General features: G+C 31.8%; 1 protein-coding gene across 3 annotated transcripts in view; it reads right to left on the bottom strand.

The window, feature by feature from the left end:
• The window catches only part of LOC143057986 (uncharacterized), a 113,635-nt gene extending 96,771 nt beyond the window's left edge, over positions 1-16,864 (bottom strand). Inside the window, exons 1-3 of one of the 3 annotated variants that reach the window (XM_076231441.1) lie at positions 16,847-16,863; positions 15,283-15,420; positions 338-426 (exon numbers count right to left, since the gene is read on the bottom strand). The gene's annotated coding sequence lies outside the window, so the exon portion shown is untranslated. Of the gene's footprint in view, positions 1-337; positions 427-15,282; positions 15,436-16,846 lie in introns of those variants that run through there. The other 2 variants (XM_076231444.1, XM_076231442.1) reach the window with 2 other exon arrangements.
• Between the last annotated feature and the right edge of the window lie 379 nt (positions 16,865-17,243).

Raw genomic sequence — 17,243 nt, 5'->3', positions numbered from 1 at the left:
ACTTTACACCAGACTCAACTCTTTTTGCAACAAAATATTCAAGGGTTTTTTCAGGTCATTCATTAAGTGTATAAATGGAATTTAAAAGACATGTAATGGTGTTTCATGTTAGGGTGAAGGCAGGAGAGTGTTAACAAGTATTAACCCACTGTATTGGTCAGGAACCTGTTGTTCAGTGGTTGTTGTTAGTTAATGTCGTTCATAAGTGTTTATCATTTTTCAATTCTGATTTAGATTAGAATGTCGGTTTTTCTGTTTGAATGGTTTTACACTAGTCATTTTTGAGGTCTTTAATAGCTTAATTGCTGTTCAGTGTGAGACCTGTTTAAGACCTTACCTTGACTTATAATGGTTTACTGTTATTAATTCTGACTTGAATGGAATGCTGTCTCATTGGCTGCTTACTCATACCACATCTTCTTATTTCTATATCAAGGGAAACAAATGAAGAAAATTTTATTGATATTTGACTGTAAAACATTTTGGTTTTGGTCACTGACTAAGTGCTTTTATCAGAAATCAAGCACATTACTTACAAAAATTACAAGGACTAAATAAGTAAGTTAGTAATTATGAATAAGACTCATAAAACCTGAGGCCAAATAAAAAAATATGTGTGGTTCTAGTTACCCTACTCTACTTTTTAGTTGTACTAATAGCCTACCCTTTACAAATTTTGGTCATTTTTCATTAAGCATTGTTAAAGTCGGAATGTTGTTCGCATAGACTCAATGTAAAAAAAAAAAAAAAATCTCTACCTATTACCTTTACCTTCTTTTTTTTTTAGATGTAACTGGAACTACACATACTATTTTATTTGGCCTAAAGCATAAAAACTTGAAATCATGGTACCAAAATTTTGAAATTGACAGCCACACATATGTGTATTTTCTATGATTATTTTCCAATTAAACAACTCTAATAAAAATAAATGCTTTTTTTCCAGTTTCAGCGTAATGTGAGATTCCAATGTCTTCAAATGTTCCCAACATTTTGTATACATTGCTTATTAAGACATTTACTTGTTATTGATATTAGTATTGACTCGCAGGAATTAAGATATTCTGTGAAATTACCATTGTGATGGCATTTATCAGGTTTGCATGCCAAAAGATCATTTTCTTTAAAATAAAAACACCAATAAGATGTCCAAAGATATTACTTAGCTGTAAATTATGCCAGACATATCAAATTAATTCACTGATAAGTGTATCAGACATTCACTCCACAGTTTCTATGAATATGCTTATCAGAAAAGAATTCCAATAAAATAAATAGCAGTGTTGTGATCATTTCTCTTAGATATGTGATAAGAATCAACCCTGTAAAATATGCTGTGATCAAACCAAAACTTTGGGTACATGTACGACAGACAAGACCTTGAGTGCCCTGCATTACAGAAAATCTATTTTACAACTAAGGGACGACATCAAAAGTTCAATGAAGGATAAAAAACTTAATTCACATAGTTTTTTTCACTGACCCCCACACCCCCCTCTTAACTTAATTTGGGAAAAATTGATTGACCAATAGGGATATATGTAAAATCGATTTTAGATTAACAAAACTTGCCTCAATGTTGAAATCCTCCACCCCCAAACTATTTGATTTAAGTTTTTTATCCTACATCGATCTTTTGATGTCGTCCCTAATACATGTATAAAACATTTTCAATGCAATTGTGAACAAACATCTGGAAAGTATTCGGTTTTAAAAAAATATGAAAATATGACTGTCACAGGTGTAGACAAAAATATCCTATTTCAGTGGTAAAATCTATGTTGGTATACTAGTATTACAATTTATATGTTGGTATACTAGTATTACAATGTATATGCAAATTTTTAAAAAAAAATGCTGTGCTTTATCTTCTTTTTAATACAAATATTATAAATTCTTACCTATCAAAATAGGAATCAATTACCATAATAAGCAATACAAGGTCATGTATATCCCTTATGTTCTATACATAAACTAATATTGACCTTATTCCAAATTAAATTTGCATAACAACTATTTTCTGAGGGCAAGTTAACATTTCATAGCAATTTAATTTTAAAACAGTATCAAATTGATTTATCTTGACATTGTTTGACTTCAGGCAAATTTGACACATCGATACAAACATTGTTACATGTCAATGTAAAAATCGTATTAATTTCATCAAAGCTGGGTCTAATTTGGTCAAAATCTAATCAATTTCTCACTTTTCGTCCCTACAGGATACCAGAGTACACATTTTTTTTTTTATAATTTTATTTGCATTATTACAAAATTACATGTTATCTATATGTTTCTGACAGTCTGTTGATTTCTAATTACCTTAAACCAAATTATCTTTGCATATATTACTTTGGAGCTGAGCCCTATCTAGTTAATTTTCTTATTCATAATGTATTTGAATAAGGGAAGATCAAAATAAAACAACTTTGCAAATATTTATATTCCTGTTATTTTTCAATTCACAAACATCACGAAATAAAATGGTTTATGTTTTATTCAATAATTCTAAATAATAAAATATAGAGAACAAAATCAACCAAGTTTTCAAGCAATAAACGTAATTACAACAGACTTGTTAAAAAAGACACTATAGTATTAGTTGTGAAAGGAAATTTAAAAGTGGCCAACATTATCAGACCAACTCTGATAGTCTTGTTCCTTTAACCACCAAAATAAAAGACAACACTGAGATAAAATGAGGGCCCTCATGGGGTTTTTGATTATGTGATTACTTGGCCGTTTTTTTAATGATTATTTGATTATTAAGCCAAATATTTCATGATTATTTGATTACCTAGGACTGTATTTTTAGTTTGTGATTATTTGATTACTAAAGATAAGCAAATATTTAATGATTATGTGATTATATTGGCAAAAAAATGGTGATTATGTGATTACTAGGACCCCCCCATGAGGGGCCTCTAAAATGACAGTAATTTTTTAACTAGTTTAAGGCGAAGTGTACGTAATTGCACGCCTCTAGCGGAATACGGGATTAAAAACGTTCGTCGTTAGTTACGCAAGTTATCTCCCTTACTCCAAGAAAGGACACACAAAAGAGAAACTACTTTCTGCGGTCTATAATGAATCCAACAAGCACTCCAAAGCTGTCTTAAACCTCATAGAAATTATCTAAATAACTCCAATTACAAATCATTCTGTACGTTGTTCTGTGTGCAGCTTGACTTATTTAAAAACACTGGGTTTTTTTGTTTTAGACGCGTAGGAGAAGGCATATCGTGTTTATGATATCAACAGAAAGAAAAAAACGCCTCACAACAAAATTATAAACAATAAACAAATAAACATGTAACAATTTTCTTCTATTGATATCAAATTAATTATAATGAACCTGAATGGACCCATTTTCGTTTTAAAAAGCCGTAGTCTTGAACGGAAAACACAGTAGGCTACTCAACGTAAAGTTTTATAATAGGTTACAAATAATTAATGAAAGACGTGTGTATTTAATTGTTTAATTTAAAAGACGTTGAAATGTTCGTATTTTGTGCAATTGAAAATTTAAGGACATGATTTATATTCATATAAGAAATCAGACGATACCAAGAGAATAATTTGACTACTAGTGCAACACTTACAGGTCGGAAGAACAAATACGGAAAACAAACAAAAAATAAACAAATTAGGCCCCAAAAATTATTCAGTAACTTAAAAGTTGTCTCACTCTAACATTTATCTTAAAAGTAAGTAAAAATTATGTCATTCAACTCCCAGTTTTCAACTTTTTCTACATGTGCAGAAAGTAAACAGGTGTCTTCTATTCCGTCCGCAATTTATGGGAAAACTAAATCTAAATTAAGAACCATATTGAAATTGAAAGTACACATGTAAGATAAAATATAACATGTCATTTCTTCTTTCACAAATTCCAATTTCGAAGAGATATATAGCGAAATCTGTTTTCTTTTATTGTGTCTAGCTGTGTGCATCATTCAAAATTAGAGAATGTAATTTTGAAGTATCAAGTCTCAATTCAAGATTATGAATGAATAGAATATAGAATTACGGGGGGGAGGAGGGGGGGGGGGGGGGGGTAGGACCTTTATCGGAACTCCGGGATCGGGTGTTTTTAAGCTCGGGATTTCGGGATTGACCCTTTTGGGATCCGGGAATTCTATTTCCGAATTTCGGGTAGTCGGGATTTAATTTTTTTTTTAATTCAGAACCTCGGGATGTCGTGTTTTTAAGCCCGGGATTACGGGATCTGGATCCCTCCGCCCCCTTTCCCTCTATTATGGTTAAAGAAAAGAGGTCAGGGAAGTTTTGTAATACTTGTAACTGCAATTTGATATTTAGTGGAATGAGAGGTGAAATGTGTTCAGACTATTACATTTCGATTTTATTTTAAATTTAACCCAAGTTTACGGCAAGGTGTGTTTAACGACCTCGATGATTATCCATGAGGATCTCGCACTCGGTCAGCTATAGGTTTCCACCTAGTTCATGATCATACAAGAATTGAGAAGCCTGTGGTTTACTAGTCTTATAATATGAGACTTTGGAGTTCATATAATTTACATTCAACGTTTTTTATCGAATATTTCAAGGCTTTTTGACTATCAATGTTGACCCCCCCCCCCCCCAAAAAAAAAAATTGATTGGATAAAATGAATGGATTACCGCCCCTATTTCAAACTAAAGTCCTATAAACTGACTAGTATTCGAATTTGTTAAAAGAAAAAATTGGTATCTCTCATATTGATTCAATACCGTAATGCCGAAAAACAATCATTTGTTTCCGCGAATTCCGAACAGCTAGAAATATATTCCCGAGTTTTAATTTGAGTAGCTCGAATAATTCAAGCCCTTTCCATGTCCGATTTTCTCCCACACGAGAAATGGAGTATTCGTACATTAGCTGAATAATACGACTGAATTATTCGGGTTACAATTTGTGTCAATCCCGAATGCACATAAAAGTAAAGGTCCAGCCCTACTTTCGGGAAAGGACTGTTGTAGATTTCAGATTGATTTTCAGAAATAAAAATCATACAAAAATGTTTCACGCAAATATTCGTCTTCAGACGTGTAAAGTTATACAACGGTTACTAGCCGGTCTGGATTGTGATAAAAAGAAGCGCATGCAATGCATAAAATATATAATGTCGTGGCTCAGCGATGTGTTGAATTATAGAGATGCTTATGCGGCACAAAGATAAGATTAATTTACCCAAATGTACTAAGAATTACCACACAACTTAAATTTGCTTAAATATTGATTTGTTATCCTGTGCCAGACAGTTTTCTAGCTTGGCGATCTCCGCACGCACCCGAATATAAAAGACAAATACAATACAATAGTACACAAGACGTAACATAAAGAACTAAAGACCGAGCAACACAAACTCCAACAAAACGGTATATATTTCATACAAGTATAGAACTATATGAAGCGTCGTAACTGTTGCGGCGACGTCAATAACGTTGTCGTTGTTTTTTTGTTTTTTTACACTCAAGATTCAACTTTAACAGGTTATAGCTTGAAAAGTAGCACGGTTGCTAAGGACTTTCTTTGCACCAATCGATTCCTCAGACATTTTAGAATCGTCTCATAAATTTAAAAAAAAATCGATTGTCTAATATAATAGAAAATCTTGGAAATGTAACAATTTCTGCCGAATTTCACGATTTTCCCTATATATCCTTTGTAATTTTGGTGTATGATGCTGTTAACTTCAACAGCTCGTATCTCAAAAACGAAAACGGTTACCCCCTTTTTTTATTTTATTTTCTGATTTATTTTTACAAGCAGAATCTACATGTAAAATTTAAAAAAAATCCATTGTGTAGTTTAATTACGTACACTTCGCCTTAAGTAGAAGAAAATATTGAAAACATCAATTTAATAGTTTAGTTGGAAGGGAATACCTACTATAATGACAAGGCAAACCCCTTTGATATAGTAATTCACAAAATATTTGATAAAGATGAAAACCCAATCAATGAATAGAATTTGTGAAAGCTTTGGTATCACAAAGATCCATTTTTGTTTTGTCTGTGCTAGAAGGTAGATTATAATAGAAAAAGTTTAATAATAGTGGCTAATATTTTCAAAGTTTGTCAGTTAATAATATAAGAGATATCAAAGTAAATGTAATCTGGGATGGTGCACATATCATTTTATTGATGATTATACCATGGTTGTCTGTGAACTAATAAGAATATCTTCCAGGGGAGGAAATAGCCATTTTAAAAATGGAAGGTTCCCAACCCAGGACAAAGGGGGGATTCCAACTATATGTCCCCATTCAAATGCATTAATCAGCCAAAAAAAGGGGGGTTCCAAGGGGTTCCCCCCTGGATCTTCCACTGTCTTCAGACAAAAAAGAAAATAACCACCAGGATTTGTTTCAAAGCTTACCAATTGATTAACACTAAATATGCTTCCATAACCATTGTCATCATGCATTAGCTTAACACTGTCAATATTTGATAAACTCTCGAAACGCGGAAATTTCTGCAACTATTGTAAGATAAAATTCCAAATCCAATATTCTGACCAATACCAGGCAATGCTGAAGTGCAAAAACTTTATTTGTTATCTACAAAAAATATTGGTTTCTCACATGCCATCCCTGATATCTCTATTCCATCAACAGGAAATTGGTGGGAAAATGAAGAGTAGCACGTAGTAGATTTGATTTATGGTGTTTTAAAGCACTTTAAAGCACCACATTTAGGCTATTTGGTGGTGGACGGTTTTTATTGGTGGAGGAAGCCGGAGTGGCGGGAAAAACCTACTGATGTTTGATAGGAAAACTGACAATCCTAGTCAATTAAAATTGGAGTCAAGTGCACCTGCACAAGCTGGGTTCAAACTCACAACCTTAGTGTTGACTGGCTAGTGATTACAGTAGTTACTAACTACTTAAGACCACTCTGCCACTGAGGCCACAGAACGCAGTAGAACACAATGCTCATATGAAGCTTGATTCCAAACATCAGAGTTGTAGTTCCCTAAAAAAATGCAGCAAAAATTTCAAATACAAGCATTTTGTGTGAGAGTGTTTGTAACACAGCAATATTTTGAGAGGAGAATTTGATAATGTATGACACAGTAACAATGCAATAATTAAAAAATTTCAGGAGGCTGAGGAGATATGGATTTTCTGAGTAAAGTACTAGACAAATACGATGCTTAACATAAGGCCCAACAAGCTGGAAATCATAATGCCTATCAACTATAGCAGATGAGACATAAATAGTAGGAATTAATTATGATTGTGTAAATTGATGTCTTACAAAAAGTCTATCCAAATTATTTCACTCAAGCATGTGCTAGATAATGTCTTGTAATGTGGTGACAGTTTTTTGCTCTGTGTTAAAGGCCTCACTGTGACTTAGAGATATAGAGAAGCAATAAAAGCACTGTATGTTCCTTTGCTATTTTGTGGGGTTTTTTCTTTTTTTTCTGAAAAAAGTACTGATTTTGTAACATGGATAGATACCCCTTATTCTTTTTTTTAAACAACAGTTATACTGGCATTTATAATAAAATCTCAATTCTGCTCCTGATTTTTTTTTTTTATAAATACTAACAAAATACCACTAAAGCCTTGTACACACAAGAAATTTAATCCTATGACATTAGAATTGTCTAGTATAAGTAATACTGTGTATTGCCAGGCTTATTATTTAAAGTCATTTTCAAAGACGTCCAGTAAAAATTGACAATTAATACCTCCTATTACTAAATGTGTATTGCCATAAATTAATCAAGCACATCAAGTTGAAAAGTTTAAATAGTGGAAAATAGATTTCAAAATACCTTTCTAAACATTAAATATTTTGATTTCAATCTATCATGAGATAAGTAGGATAATCGTTTGTATTCATTGTCACACTTCATTGGCTTAGAGGAATGTATGCTTCAGGCCAAGAAAAAAACAAATTTTAGTACTCTTTGCAATTTTGTAAAAATAAAATACTATTTCAGAAAATTTAAAGACAATTCAAAATTTGGTTATACAACTACAACACCTAGTTAAGAATTTCAGAACATTTTGCATAAAAACTGTAAAAAAATGTGTAAGTGTTTTTATAGTGATTATCTTTTTAGTTGTCAACATCTTAGATACACTATAATTTAGCATATATATGTATATATATATATATCCCTGGTATTTCTTAATCATAAGAAATCCGATGGACAATGTATAATTTGCAGTTGTCACTACACATAGGCAGACATATATATATATATACTAAATATACTATATGATACTAAACCCCTAACGGGAGGGATTGTACCTGATATTCATATGATGAAGACATAATCTTTCAATCAGTTTAATTGAGGTCTGGAGCTGGCTTGTCAGTTAACTGCTAGTAGTCTGTTGTTATTTATGTATTATTGTCATTTTATTTATTTTCTTTTGTTACATCTTTTGACATCAGACTCGGACTTCTCTTGAACTGAATTTTAATGTGCGTATTGTTATTCTTTTACTTTTCTACATTGGCTAGAGGTATAGGGGGAGGGTTGAGATCTCATAAACATGTTTAACCCCGCCGCAATTTTGCGCCTGTCCCAAGTCAGGAGCCTCTGGCCTTTGTTAGTCTTGTATGATTTTAAATTTTAGTTTCTTGTGTATAATTCGGAGTTTAGTATGACGTCCATTATCACTGTACTATTATGCATATTTTAGGGGCCAGCTGAAGGACACCTACGGGTGCGGGAATCCTCGCTACATTGAAGACCCATTGGTTGCCTTCGGCTGTTGTTTGCTCTATGGTCGGGTGGTTGTCGCTTTGACATATTCACCATTTCCTTTCTCAATTTTATAGAGTCTATAAGAATCTACCAACCAGTAAATATATCATAAAAACACAATTAATGAACAGACACACAGACTGCAAAACATATCTATCAAAGGGCAGGCAAAAAACGTTTTTCCAAATATAAAGAATTTTCTACAAGCTGTATAAAAGGAAAGAGATATGTTTATATGATTTCCAATAAGAAAACTATTCATTCAGACCTTTAAAAGCCAAAAACTGGACTGTTTATTGGCCTTGTGTTCTTAGCCTTTGTTGAGCATAACAAGACTTATATATTACATGTACATTACAAAACTTTATATCAGAATAATTATTTCAACTGTAAAAATGTCCACATTTAATTCTAAATACATGTAATACATGTAATCCAAACTCAGTGTATTTCTAAACACCATTGTTCCCAAACCAACACAAATAAATAAAATTATTTATCATCTTTAACAAAAGAATGTCATTTTGTTATAATAATAAAACTTTAAAATAAACAAAAACAGCCAGTTTATTGTAGATAGGATAATTGAAGGACCTATTCTGAATGAACCTCTGTAAACAGTTTGCATAAATACTTCTGGATATGTACCTACTAAAATGGTCAGTTTATTGTAGATGGGTAATTGTATTACCTGCTCTGAATGGAGCTCTGTCATCAGTTTGTATTATACTTCTAGTAAGGGTCCTACTAAATATTTATATAGGAATTTTTAAGGTGTTCAAAAATAACTTTGAGAATTCACATTAAAAGTTGGCAATCAAAAAACATAAAATCCAAATAAACAGGCAACATAAGGCCAGGATTTTTTAATTTGTTGGTTTACGGATCCGCCGACCTGATTTTGCCGATTTCCAGAATAAAAATAAAATTGACTTTTCATGCTTTTTCATTCCCGCCGACCCTAACAAATGCATTATCCCTGAAAAATAAATAAATTATCCTTTTTTTTATAAAATGAAATGCATTAATCACTAACAGAATTGATAACACTTTCTGTTGTGAAAAAATAAAACTTCCAGTTTACGTTTCTAAAAATAGATAAATCAATTATTAATGACCTTGACATGTCGTTTGGACAAATATTTTTGTGGAACGAAACCCGTGTTTAAAACCAATTACACAATAAGTTCGTTTCTCTTATTTGTCAACAGTCCGTAAGATGCATCTTCTCATAGAAATAGACTTGTCCAAATGTAGACAGGTGGAAGTTCAGGACATCAAGTTAAAGTACTGAATATTAACAGATCATTTAAAATTTTCTTGTTTCATTGATAATAAAAAAATTTCGTCCATTTGGATAAAAACGGGAATGCGTGACAACAGATTAACCCGATATTCTCATTTTTTCCAGTGGACGAGTCTATTACGTTTTTGACGCGTGTGTTGAAAATTATTTTCTTACCACGCTTTTACATTTATTTCTTTATCAGTTTTCGTTCTTGAAGATCATTATTCACCAAGTTTTCTGGAATTGATTAAGAGCTATGTGAATTTGTCTTCCTTTATGAACTTTAATTACGTCTTTGTCCGTGCACCCCTTTTTTACGGGAAATTATTAGGCAATGTCATGCAATTTTTATTACAACTGAGCAATAATATTTCATTAAACTAAAATTTAAGAAATGATGACAAAATAGGATAACAAACATATTATTATAGAAAGGTGAAATATATATTTATTTTGCATATCAGTTTTCTGTCTTGAAAGATATTTTTTTTATTTTTTTCCCGACCGACCGACCCGACTTTTTCATGGAGAAAATCCGTAAACCAACAAATTAAAAAACCGTGGCCTAATGGATAAAAAAAGTCATTAAATAAGAAGAGCAGTCATCAAAACACTGCTGTAAAAAAATCAGATCAAATCCCTGCAAAACCTGAGAGATAGGGAGATAAAAATGATTGAGAGGAGAAAAATTCCAGCTCCACATGTGTCATCAGTCCTGTTACTTATGTATACTATTACAAACAATGTGAAGAAAACAGGATTGAGACTAGGACATGTGTTACATAACAAAGAAAAATTGTCAGTAAAGGGCAATAACTCTAAGTTTGTAAGATATCAGACTAAAAGTTGAAAATTACAAAATCATCTTTGAAGGGCAATTACTCTAATAAGGAGTCAGTTGACTTTTTTGGACTAGTTGATTTATCTTTTTGAGAAGAATTTTGAAAAGGACAAGAAGTTCCCAAGTGATGAGAAAATCTCACTTAGTCCTGTGCACAAGGTGTGCTAACAAGAAACTATGGAAAAGCTATTACAAATATTTGATATACAACCAATAAGGTAATACTAGCAAGATATTGTGAATTCATCTACTTAAAGGGTACCAATTTTATTATATTTTGTGGTTTTCAAAAGTCTAGATATAAAAATAAGAAGATGTGATATGATTGCCAATGAGACGACTGTCTACAAGAGACCAAAATGACACAGAAACTAACAACTATAGGTCACCTTATGGCCTTCAACAATGAGTAAAACCCTTACCAAATACCATAAATTCAGAAATTATTGCCTGCATTTATTATTGCGATTTTGTTATATTGGACTTAAATATGCAATTTTAGTTTTTGAAATATTGAGAAAAAACCTGTTTAATTCATATAGAAACAAGAATGTGTCCATAGTGCACGGATGCCCCACTCGCACTATCATTTTCTATGTTCAGTGGACCGTGAAATTGTGGTCAAAACTTTAATTTGGAATTAAAATTAGAAAGATCATATCATGGGGAACATGTGTACTAAGTTGCATACTTTTTTACATTACAAGCAGGGGTGTGGAAATGCTATGCCCAACTCGCCCGACTCGTACATTTGAACAACCGGACAAGTAATTATTTTTGTCTTGGTTGCCCGTGGACAAGTAAAAAAATATAAAAAACAAAGTTCAATTCCAACAAAAATATAAAATTGATTTCAAAACGTATAAAAATGTTTAATTTATGTAAAAGAAACCAATGGTCAGCAAGTAAAAACATCAATGTTCATGACGATAAATATTACATAATACCGGAAATTATAGATCGATTACCAAAATAAATTAAAATAAGTATACGAACCCGAGTCACGTAAAATTGCATTGGCTTTGTCCATTGAGCAGTTGAGACGGGATCATAATTAGGTTTTATCCATCATTTACCGGAAGTGTCATTTCTTTAAATTTTGTATTGAAATTCAGATCGATAAATACTAAATAAAAAGCCGGGCAAGCAAGAAAAAAAAAGATTAATGAGTCGAGTAGAAAACCTAAAATGCAAATGGAGAACACAGAGTATTTAAAATAAAAAAAAAAGAGAATTTCAGACATTGTGGATATCTTATTGCCCCTGGCTATCTAGGATAGAAATTCGCAAAATAAATTAAGTTTTTGTCTTATTTATTGATGAAAGGTCAATATTATTTGTTGTTGTTGTCGAAGTGGTAATTTAAAAGGAACGCTTTAATTGCTCATCAAGACAATAAGAAATAATCAAGAACAAGAGTGTCAGTTGAGAGAAACACCACAACATCAATAGTTTATCTATTATTTACTAGTTTACATTTCTTCAATTACTGTCCACTCCTCAAATTGAGTATATGTACCTTGAGTACTGGCTACAATCTTCATTCAAAAACTGTTGCAAAATAATGTCCTTTACATGTCATTTCATTGGTTGGTTTGCTGTTAGGTTTCTGTCCCATTGATGTTAACACATTTTTTACTTTACTAATTTTTTACACATATAGACAAATGGCTTTCATTTGTTTGTGAGGCACAACAGTGCTTAGTAAGAATCACATATTATCTAACAAGAAATACTTCAATATTTATTGGGATCATCAGGGCAAGTAAATTTTTTTCCGGGCAAGTAAAATTTATAGTTTTACTTGCCCAGGGACAAGTGCTCACTACAAATATTTCCACAACCCTGACAAGCCTTTAGAAAATTTGAATTTCCTTAACCATTCTAATATATGGGTCACATTAACCTGTCAAACCCATGAAAGTTGTTATCCAACAAAAATAAATGGAGGAACAATATATATGTCAGTACATCATGCAAAGAGAAGTATTTCTCCATAACTACAGTAAAATGTTATGATACTAACTTTACAATCTAAGGATTCCCACTTTTTTGGTGTTTTCTAAATCTAGTTCAGTAAATATGCGACTTTCTAATGTTGTGTGCTCTGTTTAAGAGATAACTGTATTGTATTTGAAGCTTTAAGGACGTCCATCGGTAGTTTTACTGTCGCAAATTTAGTTTACCTGGCGACGCGGAGCGGAGACAGGTAAACGGGTATTTGCGACAGTAAAACTACCAATGGACGTCCGCAAAGCTTCAAATACAATACAGTTATCTCTATTCTAATGCAAAACAAGTTCATAATTAAATTTCAATCATTATTTTAGTAAAATCTTCATTAAAGAAAATTCCGCGAAAATATGTTATCTTCTTTGGTCCCTACACTAGGTGACGTCATAGGTATGTTTCCAGCGTCAAACATAAACACCGGGCGTTTTCTGGCTTCTGTGCCGCTTCAGAATGTAATAAAAGTTGATAAAAAGAAGATTTTTAGGTGCAACATGTGAGTTTTTTTGGCTTATTATTGTAGAAATTACATGTCAATACATTCAGCAATTCAAAATGTCGGCTTCCTTAGTTACAGACAAGGAGATAGAGAATTTTACGCTAACTGTCATCCAATCAGAACAGTTGATACAAACTAATTGCATTAGAATTAGCATTATACTGTACCAAACTAAACAAACTAATAATTGTACTTCCCTTAATTGTTTATATGTGGGTTTTTTTCTTGTACAATTGGTTTTCGATGTAAAGACAATATTTAAAGAAATTTCTTGTATGTATCAAATATAAATATATGAGATGTACAAATCATTTTTTGTTATCTTTTTCCCCTGAACATTTACAGGGTTCTATTTATCCTTCCTGCAACTGACCAGTTCTATTCGAATGTTATATAGAGATGCACAATTTTATTAAAACAAATATTGCTCAGGTGAATTTAGGGTTATCCCAGGTGAAATTTCTGGAAGCAAACTGTTTTTATAAAACAGTAATAAATTCAATATCTAGCAAATAATGTAAATACATCCATCTAAACTACAATAAATACAGGCAAGTATCAAGATAACAGTTGTTTTTTTAATGTGCCTAACATCCAGTGGCAAATATTTCAAGTATAATTTCATGATAATTGCAAGAAACTTGATAGAATTTTTAAAAAAAATAGTTTATTCAAAGCTGTCTCATTATTTATCATTTTTTTAAATTGTGATAAGTAAGGATTGGTTGTTGTTTCCTTAATATCCAGTGGCAAGTATTTCATACATGTTCAAGATGTGAAACGAACTGTCAGGACTCGTGCACTGATTGTATATAGAAGTCTACATTGTTAAGCTTTATATTCATGTCAACTTCATACATGTGATAATTGATCATAATGACCGTTATTATAATAATAAGCCTGTCAATTTGAGGTCATCTTGTATTAAACAGGATACAAGATAACAAACTTCATGATAAACTTCTATAGTAACTCCCTCATGTAATTTGATGACAGTATAGCTCAATCTAAAGTTGGACACAAAAATAACTGCAACGACAAAATATGTCCATTTTGTAAATTCAAAATAGATCAAATTTTCCAGTTTTTGCATTCATGCTTCATTTTTCCTATTTCTAAGATGAGGATTAGGTCAACAGCTTGCACCAAAAACTTTTTTAACTACTAGTCTGAAGACCAATATTCTGCCATTTTTCTTATTGGTCCAAACAAAGTTTTGAAAAAACTTACTAGTCTGAATGAAATTTTACTAGTCTGGAGCATCGGACTAGTGGCTAAACGTGCAGACTGGTTCAATTTGTCTTAATTAAACGTACATAAGTACAAACACTTTTTATTTTGTAATGCAGCAGTAATTTTTGGTTACTTATAATGTACTAGCTGAACAGTCTGAGAAAGTCACAGAGTTGATTAGTTGGAAATTTCTTAAAGTCAGGTTCTTTACATGAATTTCCTTACAGAATATTTACAAAATAATGTAGAAAATTTGTAAACAAACATCAATTGCAGAAGGAAACAATGTTTAAATAGATACACACTGTCAGACAAGAGGTTATAGCTTAATGTCCAGTGGGAAATAGTTCGTGCATGGTTAGGAAGAATTGCTGTTTGCAGAGAAAGAGACAAAATTATCAACATCTGCTTATTATTCTTTTTTCTATTTACCAAAATAGTTTTTGTTTTATAGTACATTTTTATTTATATTGGACCAAATATTTTGCTACATAAGCAAAGCTGTCTCATTGCGTATAAGACTAATAATCTTGTGATAGCGTTACTTGTATGCAAAATTTCTTCAATAACTTTCAAAACTTTTCAAATAAAAACTAAATTGATTTTTTTTTTTGCATTTTAAGCACATACATATAATAAATTGTAAAATATCTTATTAAACTTCCAAAACTTACCATATATTTAATCTTCTGTAAAACTTTATATATCCATTCTAGTTTATATCAATCCTACCACATTTCACTTTTTTATAAAACACCAATAGTCCTGTTCATTTCCTTGACCCCTCTTCATTTAATCAACCAGATTTTCACCTGTTCAGGTAGAGAAAGCACAAACAAATTAAAAGAATCAGATTAGTTAATCTTATGTCACAGGTGAATGATTTTGTTTTACCTTTCAAATAGCTCTGGTCAATCTAGTGTGAAAAAGTATGGAAAGCCAACAACACCACCACTATGTAAGGATACAATTTAAAGGGAATGTACCTGTAGGGGATAACAGTTTGCAGTTTATAACAATATATATTAATTTATAGATGTATAACATGTATATCTCATGTTATCAGATTAAATTATAATGACCCAAAGGTTTTTAAATGAAATTTAATAAACAATGATAACAATCTGTAATAATAATTAACTGTTTATAATAATGATAATCAATATATCTTATGTAATTTCATTCTTCATTGAAAAATTTCTGAAGTTCCTTCAAGCTGTGCAAAATAGTAGAGTTTTGTATTACAATACTGTATATAAATATACCTACAATTCCACCGAATATTAATTTTTGAGAAATTCTGTAATGAATTTGACTTTAAAAAATTAAAGTCAATGTTAGATAAAGGGTACAGCACAACAGTAAATTACGACTGTGGTTTAACCGCATTAAAAATAAATATGGACATCTGATAGTTTCAGATACTTATGATATAATCAAGCAAGTTGAAGTCTGGAGCTGGCATGTCAGTTAACTGCTAGTAGTCTTTAGTTTTTATTTATGTATTATTGTCAATTGTTTATTCTCTTTGGTTACATCTTCTGACATCAGACTCGGACTTCTCTTGAACTGAATTTTAATGTACGTATTGTTATGCGTTTACTTTTCTACATTGGCTAGAGGTATAGGGAGAGTTGAGATCTCATAAACATGCTTAACCCTGCCGCATTTTTGCGCCTGTCCCAAGTCAGGAGCCTCTGGCCTTTGTTAGTCTTGTATCATTTTAATTTTAGTTTCTTGTGTACAATTTGGAAATTAGTATGGCATTCATTATCACTGAACTAGTATATATATTTGTTTAGGGGCCAGCTGAAGGACGCTTCCGGGTGCGGGAATTTCTCGCTACATTGAAGACCTGTTCATGACCTTCTGCTGTTGTTTTTTTCTATGGTCGGGTTGTTGTCTCATTGACACATTCCACATTTCCATTCTCAATTTTAAGTGATAGTATCAACCTAATGATATATTTAATTTGAATTTCTCACCCTTTTCATATATCATGGAGCATGAAAAAGTTACCTACTCCAGCGGCTCATTCCTACCACTCATTAGATCCTAAGTGGCCCCCGAGCCATACACTGACCTATAGTTGTCAATGTCTGTGTCATTTTTGTCTCTTTTTGAGATTTGTCTCATTGGTTATCATACCACATCTTCTTTTTCATATTTATTACTTATGACAATTAATTATAAATTATAGGACAGTTGTCTCATCAGCTGATATTTAATTTTCCTTACCTGTTTCAGGTAATTATATGCAATGGTGCAGTCTCAATCACTAACAGTATTAAACCAAGAAAAGCTCATATCTAACCACTTTCATGATGTATTTGGTGATGTCTGCATCACTACACTTAAATGATTACACAAATATTCATGATCATGTTAGAATAAAATAAAACTCTAAATCAAATAGCTTCTGGTATAACTTGGTTCATTTATATAGATTGCGGAAGGAAAATTATGCACTTTTCATTGCAAAAACGGTATATTGCTTTGTGCGTAGAGTGTAAATAAAAATAGGATTACGTAACTTGTAAATAACCAGAGGACATAAAACTGTAAATTGTGTGATCAATCCGAGTAAAGGCTTATGAACAGACTTTGGTAGCTCTTGTATATTTCCTACTGTTTC

Source organism: Mytilus galloprovincialis, chromosome 14 (assembly GCF_965363235.1).
Source record: "Mytilus galloprovincialis chromosome 14, xbMytGall1.hap1.1, whole genome shotgun sequence".
Taxonomy (NCBI): Eukaryota; Metazoa; Mollusca; class Bivalvia; order Mytilida; family Mytilidae; genus Mytilus; species Mytilus galloprovincialis.
This window is presented reverse-complemented; position numbering and strand designations above follow the sequence as displayed.